Source organism: Rhipicephalus microplus, chromosome X, assembly GCF_043290135.1.
Source record: "Rhipicephalus microplus isolate Deutch F79 chromosome X, USDA_Rmic, whole genome shotgun sequence".
Lineage (NCBI taxonomy): Eukaryota > Metazoa > Arthropoda > Arachnida > Ixodida > Ixodidae > Rhipicephalus > Rhipicephalus microplus.
Window position 1 is genome coordinate 402849854 of NC_134710.1, and position 13893 is coordinate 402863746.

Sequence of the window (13893 nt, forward strand, 5' to 3'; positions counted from 1 at the left end):
AGGTACTCGGCTGCTAACCCGTAGGTCGCGGGTTCGTTTCCCGGCTGCGGCGGCTGCATTTCCGATGGAAGCGGAAATGTTGTAGGCCCATGTGCTCAGATTTGGGTGCACGTTAAAGAACCCCAGGTGGTCGAAATTTCCGGAGCCCTCCACCACGGCGTCTCTCATAATCATATGGTGGGTTTTGGGTGGTGAAACCCCACAAATCAATCAATTTGAACTTTTGCGCTATCTTTTTTGTCTTGTACTACTACGGGAATATGAAATGCGACGAGATAATCTACTAAAACATCAGTGCTCTTTCTTTTATGATAGAAATGTGTTTCTATCTTTGTTGACAAAAAATTTATCGCATTGCAATGACAAGATGATTTTGTTTATTTCGAGTAATAAATAATTTTTTTGTGAAAATAATTTCTTGAGCACCATCAATAGCATACATAACTGCTCCTGACATAACGGGGCGTAGCTCAGTGGTAGAGCGCTTGCTTCGCATGTGAGAAGTCCTGGGTTCGAACCCCGGCACCTCCAAATTGCTCTCGACTTTAGCGCTAACTTTTTTATGTGTTGTAATACTCTGGCACCTTGAAATGCGACGAGTGATTCTACTAAAACATTGCTGCCCTTTTCTTTTATGATAGAAATATGTTTGTTTTTTTGTTGACAAAAAAATTGTATCACGTTGCAATGACGAGATGATTTTGTTTATTTCGAGTAATAATTTATTTTGTTGTTAAAATAATCTGTTGACCACCATCAAACGCATAAATAAGTGCTCCTGACATAACAGGGGTGCAGCTCAGAGGTAGAGCGCTTGCTTCGCATGTGAGAAGTCCCTGGTTTGAACCGTGGCGCCGCCAGAGCTCTCTGAACTTTTGCGGCCCCTCCGCGGTGGTCTAGTGGCTAAGGTACTCGGCTGCTAACCCGCAGGTCGCGGGTTCGTTTCCCGGCTGCGGCGGCTGCATTTTCGATGGAGGCCAAAATGTTGTGGGCCCGTGTGCTCAGATTTTGGTGCACGGTAAAGAACCCCAGGTGGTCGAAATTTCCGGAGCCCTCCACTTAGGCGTCTCTCATAATCATATCGTGGTTTTGGGACGTCAAACCTCACAAATCAATCAATTTGAGCTTTTGCGCTATCTTTTTTGTGTTGTACTACTATGGCACCATGAAATGCGACGAGATAATCTACTAAAACATCGGTGCCCTTTCCTTTATGATAGAAATGTGTTTCTATCTTTGTTGACAAAAAAACTGATCACCTTGCAATGACGAGATGATTTTGTTTATTTTGAGTAATAATTAATTTTTTTGTTAAAATAATTTCTTGAGCACCACCAATAGCATACATAAGTGCTCCTGACGTAACGGGGGTGTAGCACAGAGGTAGAGCGCTTGCTTCGCATGTGAGAAGTCCCGGGTTCGAACCCCGGCACGTCGAAACCACTCGCGACTTTAGCGCTGCCTTTTAATTGTGTTGTAATACTACGGCACCATGAAATGCGACGAGTGATTCTACTAAAACATTGCTGCCCTTTTCTTTTGTGATAGAAATATGTTTCTTTTTTTGATGACAAAAAAATTGTATCACCTTGCAATGACGAGATGATTTTGTTTATTTCGAGTAATAGTTTATTTTGCTGTTAAAATAATCTGTTGAGCACCATCAAACGCATAAATAAGTGCTGCTGACATAACAGAAGTGCAGCTCAGAGGTAGAGCGCTTCCTTCGCATTTGAGAAGACCCTGGTTCAAACCGTGGCGCCTCCAGAGCTCTCTGAACTTTTGCGGCCCCTCCGCGGTGGTATAGTGGCTAAGGTACTCGGCTGCTAACCCGCAGGTTGCGGGTTCGTTTCCCGGCTGCGGCGGCTGCATTTCCGATGGAGGCGGAAATGTTCTAGGCCCGTGTGCTCAGATTCGGGTGCACGTTAAAGAACCCCAGGTGGTCGAAATTTCCGGAGCCCTCCACTACGGCGTCTCTCATAATCATATGGTGGTTTTGGGACGTGAAACCTAACAAATCAATCAATTTGAACTTTTGCGCTATCTTTTTTGTGTTGTACTACTACGGCAATATGAAATGCGACGAGATAATCTACTAAAACATCGGTGCTCTTTCTTTTATGATGGAAATGTGTTTCTATCTTTGTTTACAAAAAATTTATCGCATTGCAATGACGAGATGATTTTGCTTATTTCGAGTAATAATTATTTTTTTGTGAAAATAATTTCTTGAGCACCATCAATAGCATACATAACAGCTCCTGACATAACGGGGTGTAGCTCAGAGGTAGAGCGCTTGCTTCGCATGTGAGAAGTCCTGGGTTCGAACCCCGGCCCCCCGAAAGTGCTCTCGATTTTAGCGCCTCTTTCTTACGTGTTGTAATACTACGGCACCTTGAAATGCGACGAGTGATTCTACTAAACCATTGCTGCCCTATTCTTTTATGATAGAAATATGTTTCTTTCTTTGTTGACAAAAAAATTGTATCGCGTTGCAATGACGAGCTGATTTTGTTTATTTCGAGTAATAGTTTATTTTGCTGTTAAAATAATCTGTTGAGCACCATAAAACGCATAAATAAGTGCTCCTGACATAACAGGTGTGCAGCTCAGAGGTAGAGCGCTTGCTTCGCATGTGAGAAGTCCCTGGTTCAAACCGTGGCGCCTCCAGAGCTCTCTGAATTTTTCCGGCCTCTTTGCGGTGGTCTAGTGCCTGAGGTACTCGGCTGCTGACCCGCAGGTCGCGGGTTCGTTTCCCGGCTGAAGCGGCTGCATTTCCGATGGAGGCGAAAATGTTGTGGGCCCGTGTGCTCAGAATTGGGTGCACGTTAAAGAACCCCAGGTGGTCGAAATTTCCGGAGCCCTCCACTTCGGCGTCTCTCATAATCATATGGTGGTTTTGGGACGTGAAACCCCACAAATCAATCAATTTGAACTTTTCCGCTATCTTTTTCGTGTTGTACTACTACGGCACCATGAAATGCGACGAGATATTCTACTAAAACAACGGTGCCCTTTCCTTTATGATAGAAATGTGTTTCTATCTTTGTTGTCAAAAAATTTATCGCGTTGCAATGACGAGATGATTTTGTTTATTTTGAGTAATAATTAATTTGTTGTTAAAATTATTTCTTGAGCACCATCAATAGCATACATAAGGGCTCCTGGCATAACGGGGGTGTTGCTCAGAGGTAGAGCGCTTGCTTCGCATGTGAGAAGTCCCGGGTTCGAACCCCAGCATCTCCAAAGCGCTCTCGACTTTAGCGCTTTTTTTATGTGTTGTAATACTACGGCACCTTGAAATGCGACGAGTGATTCTACTAAAACATTGCTGCCCTTTTCTTTTATGATAGAAATATGTTTCTTTCTTTGTTGATAAAAAACTTGTATAACGTTGCAATGACGAGATGATTTTGTTTATTTCGAGTAATAATTTATTTTGTTATAATAATCTGTTGAGCACCATCAAACGCATAAATAAGTGCTCCTCACATAACAGGGGTGCAGCTCAGAGGTAGAGCGCCTGCTTCGCATGTGAGAAGTCCCTGGTTCAAACCCTGGCGCCTCCAGAGCTCTCTGAACTTTTGCGGCCCCTCCGCGGTGGTCTAGTGGCTAAGGTACCCGGCTGATGACCCGCAGGTCGCGGGTTCATTTCCCGGCTGCGGCGGCTGCATTTCCGATGGAGGCGGAAATGTTGTAGGCCCGTGTGCTCAGATTTGGGTGCACGTTAAACAACCCCAGGTGGTCGAAATTTCCGGAGCCCTCCACTACGGCGTCTCTCATAATCATATGGTGGTTTTGAGACGTGAAACACCACAAATCAATAAGTTTGAACTTTTTCGCTATCTTTTTTGTGTTGTACTACTATGGCACCATGAAATGCGAAGAGATAATCTACTAAAACATCGGTGCCCTTTCCTTTATGAAAGAAATGTGTTTCTATCTTTGTTGACAAAAAATTTATCGCGTTGCAATGACGAGATGAGTTTGTTTATTTCGAGTAATAAATAATTTTTTTAAATAATTTCTTGAGCACCATCAATAGCATACATAAGTGCTTCTGATATAATGGGGGTGTAGCTCAGAGGTAGAGTGCTTGCTTCGCATGTGAGAAGTCCCGGTAACGAACCCCGGCACCTCCAAAGTTCTCTCGACTTTACTGCTATCTATTCTATGTGTTGTAATACTACGGCACCATGAAATGCGACGAGTGATTCTACTAAAACATTGCTGCCCTTTTCTTTTATGATAGAAATATGTTTCTTTCTTTGTTGACAAAAAAATTTTATCACGTTGCAATGACGAGATGATTTTGTTTATTTCGAGTAATAATTTATTTTGTTGTTAAAATAATCTGTTGAGCACCATCAAACGCATAAATAAGTGCTCCTGACATACCAGGGGTGCGGCTCAGAGGTAGAGCGCTTGCTTCGCATGTGAAAAGTCCCTGGTTCGAACCGTGGCGCCTCAGAGCTCTCTGAACTTTTGCGGCCCCTCCGCGGTGGTCTAGTGGCTAAGGTACTCGGCTGCTGACCCGCAGGTCGCGGGTTCGTTTTCCGGCTGCGGTGGCTGCATTTCCGATAGAGGCAGAAATTTTGTAGGCCCGTGTGCTCAGATTTTGGTGCACGTTAAAAGCCCAGGTGGTCGAAATTTCCGGAGCCCTCCATTTCGGCGTCTCTCATAATCATATGGAGGTTTTGGGACGTGAAACTCCACAAATCAATCAATTTGAACTTTTGCGCTATCTTTTTCGTGTGCTACTACTACGGCACCATGAAATGCGACGAGATAATGTACTAAAACATCGGTGCCCTGTCCTTTATGATAGAAATGTGTTTCTATCTTTGTTGACAAAAAATTTATCGCGTTGCAATGACGAGATGATTTTGTTTATTTCGAGTAATAATTATTTTTTGTTAAAATAATTTCTTGAGCACCATCAATAGCATACATAAGTGCTCCTGACATAATGGGGGTGTAATTCAGAGGTATAGCGCTTGCTTCGCATGTGAGAAGTCGCGGGTTCGAACCCCGGCACCTCCAAAGTGCTCTCGACTTTAGCGCTATCTTTTTAATGTGTTGTAATACTACGGCACCATGAAATGCGACGAGTGATTCAACTACAACATTGCTGCCCTTTTCTTTTATGATAGAAATATTTTTCTTTCTTTGTTGACGAAAAAATTGTATCACGTTGCAATGACGAGATGATTTTGTTTATTTCAAGTAATAGTTTATTTTGCTGTTAAAATAATCTGCTGAGCACCATCAAACGCATAAATAAGTGCTCCTGACATAACAGGGGTGCAGCTCAGAGGTAGAGCGCTTGCTTCGCATGTGAGAAGTCCCTTGTTCAAACCGTGGCGCCTCCAGAGCTCTCTGAACTTTTCCGGCCTCTTCGCGGTGGTCTAGTGGCTGAGGTACTCGGCTGCTGACCCGCAGGTCGCGGGTTCGTTTCCCGGCTGCAGCGGCTGCATTTCCGATGGAGGCGGAAATGTTGTAGGCTCGTGTGCTCAGATTTGGGTGCACGTTAAAGAACCCCAGGTGGTCGAAATTTCCGGAGCCCTCCACTTCGGCGTCTCTCATAATCATATGGTGGTTTTGGGACGTGAAACCCCACAAATCAATCAATTTGAACTTTTGCGCTATCTTTTTTGTGTTGTACTACTATGCACCATGAAATGCGACGAGATAATCTACTAAAACATTGGTGCCCTTTCCTTTATGATAGAAATGTGTTTCTATCTTTGTTGACAAAAAATTGATCACCTTGCAATGACGAGATGATTTTGTTTATTTTGAGTAATAATTAATTTTTTTCTTAAAATAATTTCTTGAGCACCACCAATAGCATACATAAGTGCTCCTGACGTAACGGGGGTGTAGCTCAGAGGTAGAGCGCATGCTTCGCATGTGAGAAGTCCCGGGTTCAAACCCCGGCACGTCGAAAGCGCTCGCGACTTTAGCGCTGCCTTTTAATTGTGTTGTAATACTATGGCACCATGAAATGCGACGTGTGATTCTACTAAAACATTGCTGCCCTTTTCTTTTGTGATAGAAATATGTTTCTTTTTTTGATGACAAAAAAATTGTATCATGTTGCAATGACGAGCTGATTTTGTTTATTTCGAGTAATAGTTTATTTTGCTGTTAAAATAATCTGTTGAGTACCATCAAACGCATAAATAAGTGCTCCTGACATAACAGGTGTGCAGCTCAGAGGTAGAGCGCTTGCTTCGCATGTGAGAAGTCCCTGGTTCAAACCGTGGCGCCTCCAGAGCTCTCTGAACTTTTCCGGCCTCTTTGCGGTGGTCTAGTGGCTGAGGTACTCGGCTGCTGACCCGCAGGTCGCGGGTTCGTTTCCCGGCTGAAGCGGCTGCATTTCCGATGGAGGCGAAAATGTTGTGGGCCCGTGTGCTCAGAATTGGGTGCACGTTAAAGAACCCCAGGTGGTCGAAATTTCCGGAGCCCTCCACTTCGGCGTCTCTCATAATCATATGGTGGTTTTGGGACGTGAAACCCCACAAATCAATCAATTTGAACTTTTGCGCTATCTTTTTCGTGTTGTACTACTACGGCACCATGAAATGCGACGAGATATTCTACTAAAACATCGGTGCCCTTTCCTTAATGATAGAAATGTGTTTCTATCTTTGTTGACAAAAAATTTATCGCGTTGCAATGACGAGATGATTTTGTTTATTTTGAGTAATAATTAATTTGTTGTTGAAATTATTTCTTGAGCACCATCAATAGCATACATAAGGGCTCCTGGCATAACGGGGGTGTAGCTCAGAGGTAGAGCGCTTGCTTCGCATGTGAGAAGTCCCGGGTTGGAACCCCGGCATCTCCAAAGCGCTCTCGACTTTGGCGCTTTTTTTATGTGTTGTAATACTACGGCACCTTGAAATGCGACAAGTGATTCTACTAAAACATTGCTGCCCTTTTCTTTTATGATAGAAATATGTCTCTTTCTTTGTTGATAAAAAACTTGTATCACGTTGCAATGACGAGATGATTTTGTTTATTTCGAGTAATAATTTATTTTGTTATAATAATCTGTTGAGCACCATCAAACGCATAAATAAGTGCTCCTCACATAACAGGGGTGCAGCTCAGAGGTAGAGCGCCTGCTTCGCATGTGAGAAGTCCCTGGTTCAAACCCTGGCGCCTCCAGAGCTCTCTGAACTTTTGCGGCCCCTCCGCGGTGGTCTAGTGGCTAAGGTACCCGGCTGATGACCCGCAGGTCGCGGGTTCGTTTCCCGGCTGCGGCGGCTGCATTTCCGATGGAGGCGGAAATGTTGTAGGCCCGTGTGCTCAGATTTGGGTGCACGTTAAACAACCCCAGGTGGTCGAAATTTCCGGAGCCCTCCACTACGGCGTCTCTCATAATCATATGGTGGTTTTGAGACGTGAAACACCACAAATCAATAAGTTTGAACTTTTTCGCTATCTTTTTTGTGTTGTACTACTATGGCACCATGAAATGCGAAGAGATAATCTACTAAAACATCGGTGCCCTTTCCTTTATGAAAGAAATGTGTTTCTATCTTTGTTGACAAAAAATTTATCGCGTTGCAATGACGAGATGAGTTTGTTTATTTCGAGTACTAATTAATTTTTTTAAATAATTTCTTGAGCACCATCAATAGCATACATAAGTGCTTCTGATATAACGGGGGTGTAGCTCAGAGGTAGAGTGCTTGCTTCGCATGTGAGAAGTCCCGGTAACGAACCCCGGCACCTCCAAAGTTCTCTCGACTTTACTGCTATCTATTCTATGTGTTGTAATACTACGGCACCATGAAATGCGACGAGTGATTCTACTAAAACATTGCTGCCCTTTTCTTTTATGATAGAAATATGTTTCTTTCTTTGTTGACAAAAAAATTTTATCACGTTGCAATGACGAGATGATTTTGTTTATTTCGAGTAATAATTTATTTTGTTGTTAAAATAATCTGTTGAGCACCATCAAACGCATAAATAAGTGCTCCTGACATAACAGGGGTGCAGCTCAGAGGTAGAGCGCTTGCTTCGCATGTGAGAAGTCCCTTGTTCAAACCGTGGCGCCTCCAGAGCTCTCTGAACTTTTCCGGCCTCTTCGCGGTGGTCTAGTGGCTGAGGTACTCGGCTGCTGACCCGCAGGTCGCGGGTTCGTTTCCCGGCTGCAGCGGCTGCATTTCCGATGGAGGCGGAAATGTTGTAGGCTCGTGTGCTCAGATTTGGGTGCACGTTAAAGAACCCCAGGTGGTCGAAATTCCCGGAGCCCTCCACCACGGCGTCTCTCATAATCATATGGTGGTTTTGGGACGTGAAACCCAACAAATCAATCAATTTGAACTTCTGCGCTTTCTTTTTTGTGTTGTACTACTACAGCACCATGCAATGCGACGAGATAATCTACTAAAACATCGGTGCCCTTTCCTTTATGATAGAAATGTGTTTCTATCTTTGTTGACAAAAAATTTATCGCGTTGCAATGACGAGATGATTTTGTTTATTTCGAGTAATAATTAATTTTTTGTTAAAATTATTTCTTGAGCACCATCAATAGCATACATAAGGGCTCCTGACATAACGGGGCTGTAGCTCACAGGTAGAGCGCTTGCTTCGCACGTGAGAAGTCCCTGGTTCGAACCCCGGCACCTCCAAAGCGGTCTCGACTTAAGCGCTTTTTTTATGTGTTGTAATACTACGGCACCTTGAAATGCGACGAGTGATTCTACTAAAACATTGCTGCCCTTTTCTTTTATGATAGAAATATGTTTCTTTCTTTGTTGATAAAAAACTTGTATCACGTTGCAATGACGAGATGATTTTGTTTATTTCGAGTAATAATTTGTTTTGTTGTTATAATAATCTGTTGAGCACCATCAAACGCATAAATAAGTGCTCCTCACATAACAGGGGTGCAGCTCAGAGGTAGAGCGCCTGCTTCGCATGGGAGAGGTCCCTGGTTCAAACCCTGGCGCCTCCAGAGCTCTCTGAACTTTTGCCGCCTCTCCGCAGTGGTCTAGTGGCTAAGGTACTCGGCTGCTGACCCGCAGGTCGCGGGTTCGTTTCGCGGCTGTGGCGGCTGCATTTCCGATGGAGGCGGAAGTCTTGTAGGCTCGTGTGCCTAGATTTGGGTGCACGTTAAAGAACCCCAGGTGGTCGAAATTTCCGGAGCCCTCCACTACTGCGTATCTGATAATCATGTGGTGGTTTTGGGACGTGAAACCCCACAAATCAATTAATTTGAATTTTTGCGCTATCTTTTTTGTGTTGTACTACTACGGAACCATCAAATGCGACGAGATAATGTACTAAAACATCGGTGCCCTTTCCTTTATGATAGAAATATGTTTCTTTTTTTGTTGACAAAAAAATTGTATCACGTTGCAATGACGAGATGATTTTGTTCATTTCGAGTAATAATTAATTTTTCGTTAAAATAAATTCTTGAGCACCATCAATAGCATACATAAGTGCTCCTGACATAACGGGGGTGTAGCTCAGAGCGCATTCCACTTCCGGCTTTCGAGCGATACGGTCGCGGAATGTTCGGCTCCGACGGAGCGGTATCAGCGGCCCGATCGGGCCGCGGTAACAGGGTTTTTGCGCCTAGTGCCGACGATTATCAGGTGATTCTGCCCAATCTGCCTTCCGGACGCATCGCTGCGAATACCGTTTTCATGCATGGTGATCCTAGAGCCCGGCCTTACCGCGTCGAAGACTACAGGGACACTTTGGCCAAGCTTGGTGCGCTCGACGACTTTTTGGCGTTGGGGGCGTATCAAATGAACCACGTATGGGCTGTGACACTGACGAGTGCTGAGGCGGCTCGGAAGTTGCTCTCCGCCATTGATGTGAAGGTAAAGGATCGCCCATGTTTGCTCATTGACCCAAATAACCGCGAGGTTCGCTTGAAGCTTCACTGGTTGCTGCACGGCGTGACCGACGAAGACGTGCGTGTTGCCTTGACACCCTATGGGAAAGTGTTCGAAGTGAAACGGGAGAAGTGGCGAGCTCCGGGCATCACAGAAAAGGGCTCAACGACGCGGTCTGTGGGACTAAAGCTGCACTCCGACGTCAAGGTGGATGACATTCCGCACCAGCTCAAGATTGCCGGAGAGCTGACTCTCGTTGTCGTTCCAGGCCGTGCACCATTGTGCCTACGGTGCAAGAGTACCGGTTACATACGTCGCGACTGCCGAGTACCCCGCTGCAGTCGTTGTCGCCGCTTCGGCCACGAAGACGCCGACTGCGCGAAGACATATGCCAGTGTGACTGGAGCAGCGCAGGAAAGTGATGCACTGGAGCACCTCATGGACGAAGCAGACTCGGAAGAAACAGCAGGAGTTAACCCGAGCTGTGCTGTGGAAGATGGGTCGTCTTGCCGTCAGGAAGAGGGCGTGTGTGAAGCACCAGGTAAGCCCGACGCCGGGCTTCCATATGAAGGCGTAGGCGAAAGTAGTGAAAAGGTGGATGCAAGCAGCACCGGCGACACGTGTCTTGGCTCAGCAGACGAGACCCCCTCCGAGGCTGAACCGATGACTGGGATTGAAAGCGACAGTGGCACTGTGACGGGGAAGCGTCCCCGTGACGAAGGGAAAAAAGACAAGGGCACCACTGCTGCCTCGCCGGACGAACGACCCGCCAAGACGACTCCCGCTCGGCGGCCTACCATCCGGCCACGGCCAAACATTTCGTCGGAGCGCAAGACGGCGGAAACGCCGCCTTCGCCAACTTAAGGACTGTACTGGGACAAGGCGTTCAGGAAGGAATTGCAGTTGTAAGGTAAGCGCCATGCCCCTGGGTTTTTCGTAGCCTTACAATGGTGCAAATAGAAAATTCAATCCGTGTGGCCACTTTAAATGTGCGTGGCCTGGCCTCACGGAGAAAACAATGTCAACTTTATCGGCTAGAAGTGACCTCGACCTTGACATACTGGCAGTCCAAGAGACTAAAGTCCATGGTGACGATGAAACTGGGGGCATGGTGCGCCAATTCTTGCCGCGGTATTCTGTTGTATTTAGCCATGCCATAGGGACTTCTTCTGGTTGCGTTTTGTTCGTCACACAGAGTCTGGGTGCTAAAGTAGAAGCGTCAACGTCATGTCCGTCTGGTAGGCTCATTGTTTGTGATCTTTTGTTTTCGGGATTGGAATGGCGCGTAATATGCTTGTACGCACCGACTGTCGCTGACGAAAGACGCATATTTTTCGAACAACTGAAGCAGTATACCAAATGTAATAGGCTCCTAATCATTATTGGCGATTTCAACTGCGTCCTTTCAGCCAAAGACAAAACTAGCGAACGACCTTACAGGGATGCAAGTACGGCTGTCTTAAGCGATATGGTAAGAGAACATGGTTTAAAGGATGTGGCTGAATGTCTCGGTGGTGGCCGGACTATGCAGTACACCCACTTTAAGGCAGCCAGACATGCCCGACTAGATAGGGCGTACGTGAGTGTAGAATTGGTACCGATTTGCAAGGCATACCGTGTTAACGCCGTTTCATTTAGTGACCACTGCTTGGTTAGCTTCGTAGTAGCTAGCACGAAAGAAACGAAAAGGGCCTTCGAGTGGCAACTATGGAAATAGAATTCGAATCTGCTGAGTGATGAAAAATTTATGGAGGAAGTAATGACGGAAGTTGAAAAAATGAAAGTTCGCAGTAAAAAGACGTTTAGAGAAAAATGGGAGAACTTCAAGCAGGTCGTTAAATTGAAGGCTTTGGAACGCTCGAGCGCTATAAGCAGAGAAAAAGGAGCAGAAGAAAAGCTCATGCGCAGAAACCTGGAAAAATTGCTTCTCGAAGAATGTAGATTGCCCGGCATGTTTCTTGAAGATATTCGCGCGTTGAAAAGTAAAATTGAGCGGTTCGATGTCGAAAGATACCGCGGTGCTATGGTTCGGGCAAAAGCCGAGCGACTGATAACGGCAGAAGCACCGTCAAAAAGGGCGTTGGGCTCAGAAAAGTGGCATGCGCGTCGTAATCAGATAACAGAAATTGAACACGAGGGTGAGGTCAGCGATGTCGCAGATTTTATCGAGCGTGCTTTCTTTGAGCACTTCAATGGTTTATTCGCCGCCAGCTCAGTTGATGTCGATCGTTTTAAAAAAGATTTTTTACCGCTGATGCCGAAGCTTGACAATAATGCAAAAGAATTATTGGAGGAACCCATTTCGGAAGAGGAAGTTAACAGTGCTATTGAAAGTATGCATCCCGGGAAATCGCCTGGCCCTGATGGTCTGACTTCCGCCTTTTATAAGTGTTTCAAGTTTGAAATAACACTAGTCTTACCCGACGTTTATAATGAGGCATTCGAGCTGAAAATATTACCCCCGTCCTTTTCATCATCTCACATTGTTCTGATACCGAAATCGGAAGACCCCGTTGCACTGCGCAAAGTAAATTCTTACCGCCCAATCTGCCTCACTAATGGAGATTACAAAATATTCATGAAAATCTTAGCTAAAAGGTTGCAAACAGTCTTTACAGAGCTCGTGGGGCCGCATCAGACGTGCGGCATTAAAGGTCGAACTATCCTCACGAATATACACCCAGCCCGGAGCATCCTCGAATGTTGCGACGCTATTGGTGCGCGAGTCGCAATGCTGCAAATCGACCTCGAGAAGGCTTTTGACAGGGTGCCTCATGAAATTCTGCTGTGCATCCTAGATTATGTGAATTTAGGGAAAATAATCAAAGAGGGGGTTGTCATGGCGTACCGAGACTGCTCAACGCGGCTAATCGTTAACAAGGTGGTGGGGAAGCGCATCCGAGTCAAGCGTTCGGTCCGTCAGGGTTGTCCTCTCTCACCACTATTGTTTTGTTTGTACATAGAGTCCTTTTGTTTGAGTGTCATAAAGAATGACTGTGTTCGTGGGTTTAAGCTGCACGAGGTTGAAGTCCGACTGTTGGCGTATGCGGACGATATTGCCATTTTTTGCGCGGACTCTGACAGCATAGCAGATGCTGTCAAATGCGTTACTAACTTCTGTGTTGCAAGTGGCAGCGCTGTAAACTGGGGAAAATGCCTTGGCTTTTGGCACGGTGACTGGGCAGAAACCCCAGACAGTTTTGCCAGCATAAGGTTTGTTACGACACCGGTGAAATACTTGGGTGCCCCCCTCGAATGCTACAAAGACAGCGACTCGTACTGGAGGAGCCAAGTGGATAACCTGCGGGAAAGAGTGAACAAGTGGAATGGCTGGAATTGGTCTATGTTTTCTAAAGCCACAATTTGCAACAAATTCTTAGTGAGTAAAATTTGGTATATCTTACAAGTCTTACATTGTTCAAGGGTAAACATCCAAAAATTTCACCGTGTGTTCGCTGTCTTTGTGTGGGAATCGTCTTGGGAAAGATCGAGTCGGACCAATTTATTTCTTCGAGTGCGAAATGGAGGACTCGGCTTGTCGCATTTGTTTTTAAGACAGGTAGTCAATCGATTTTGTTTCTTTAGAGACGTCGACAACCCATTCCTTCGCACTGTCTGTCAACTTCGCCTGGGGCAACACTTGCCTAACATGGTTGTATCAACCTGCAGCGTACCTGGTGGTGTTTATGGCTTTCTCCGCGAAGTTGTACTTTCTTGTAGGTTTCTGTCAGTGCGGTTTTCACTTGAATACTTAAGTCAAGTCCGACGAAGAAAGTTGTACAAGGACCTACGTGATGTGTTTTTACCAGTGCCTTTGTATCGGTTCCTTTACAATGTATGCCATGGCCACACTGTACTAAAGCGCGTCAAGGCGATGAAAATATCGCCAGGTGCTAAGAATTTCTTTTTTAAATTACATACCGGTACGCTGACCGTCAAAACCTGGATGGCTGCAAAAGGGTTTTACGTTCCTTGGGGCACGCATTGCATAATATGCAGAAAGGAGGAGACAATTGAGCAT

At 45.5% G+C, this 13893-nt stretch overlaps 1 non-coding gene across 1 annotated transcript; it reads left to right on the forward strand.

The window, feature by feature from the left end:
• Positions 1-6781: 6781 nt before the first annotated feature.
• Positions 6782-6853, forward strand: TRNAA-CGC (transfer RNA alanine (anticodon CGC)). The gene has a single exon. It is a non-coding gene; the product is annotated as a tRNA-Ala (tRNA).
• Positions 6854-13893: the final 7040 nt, after the last annotated feature.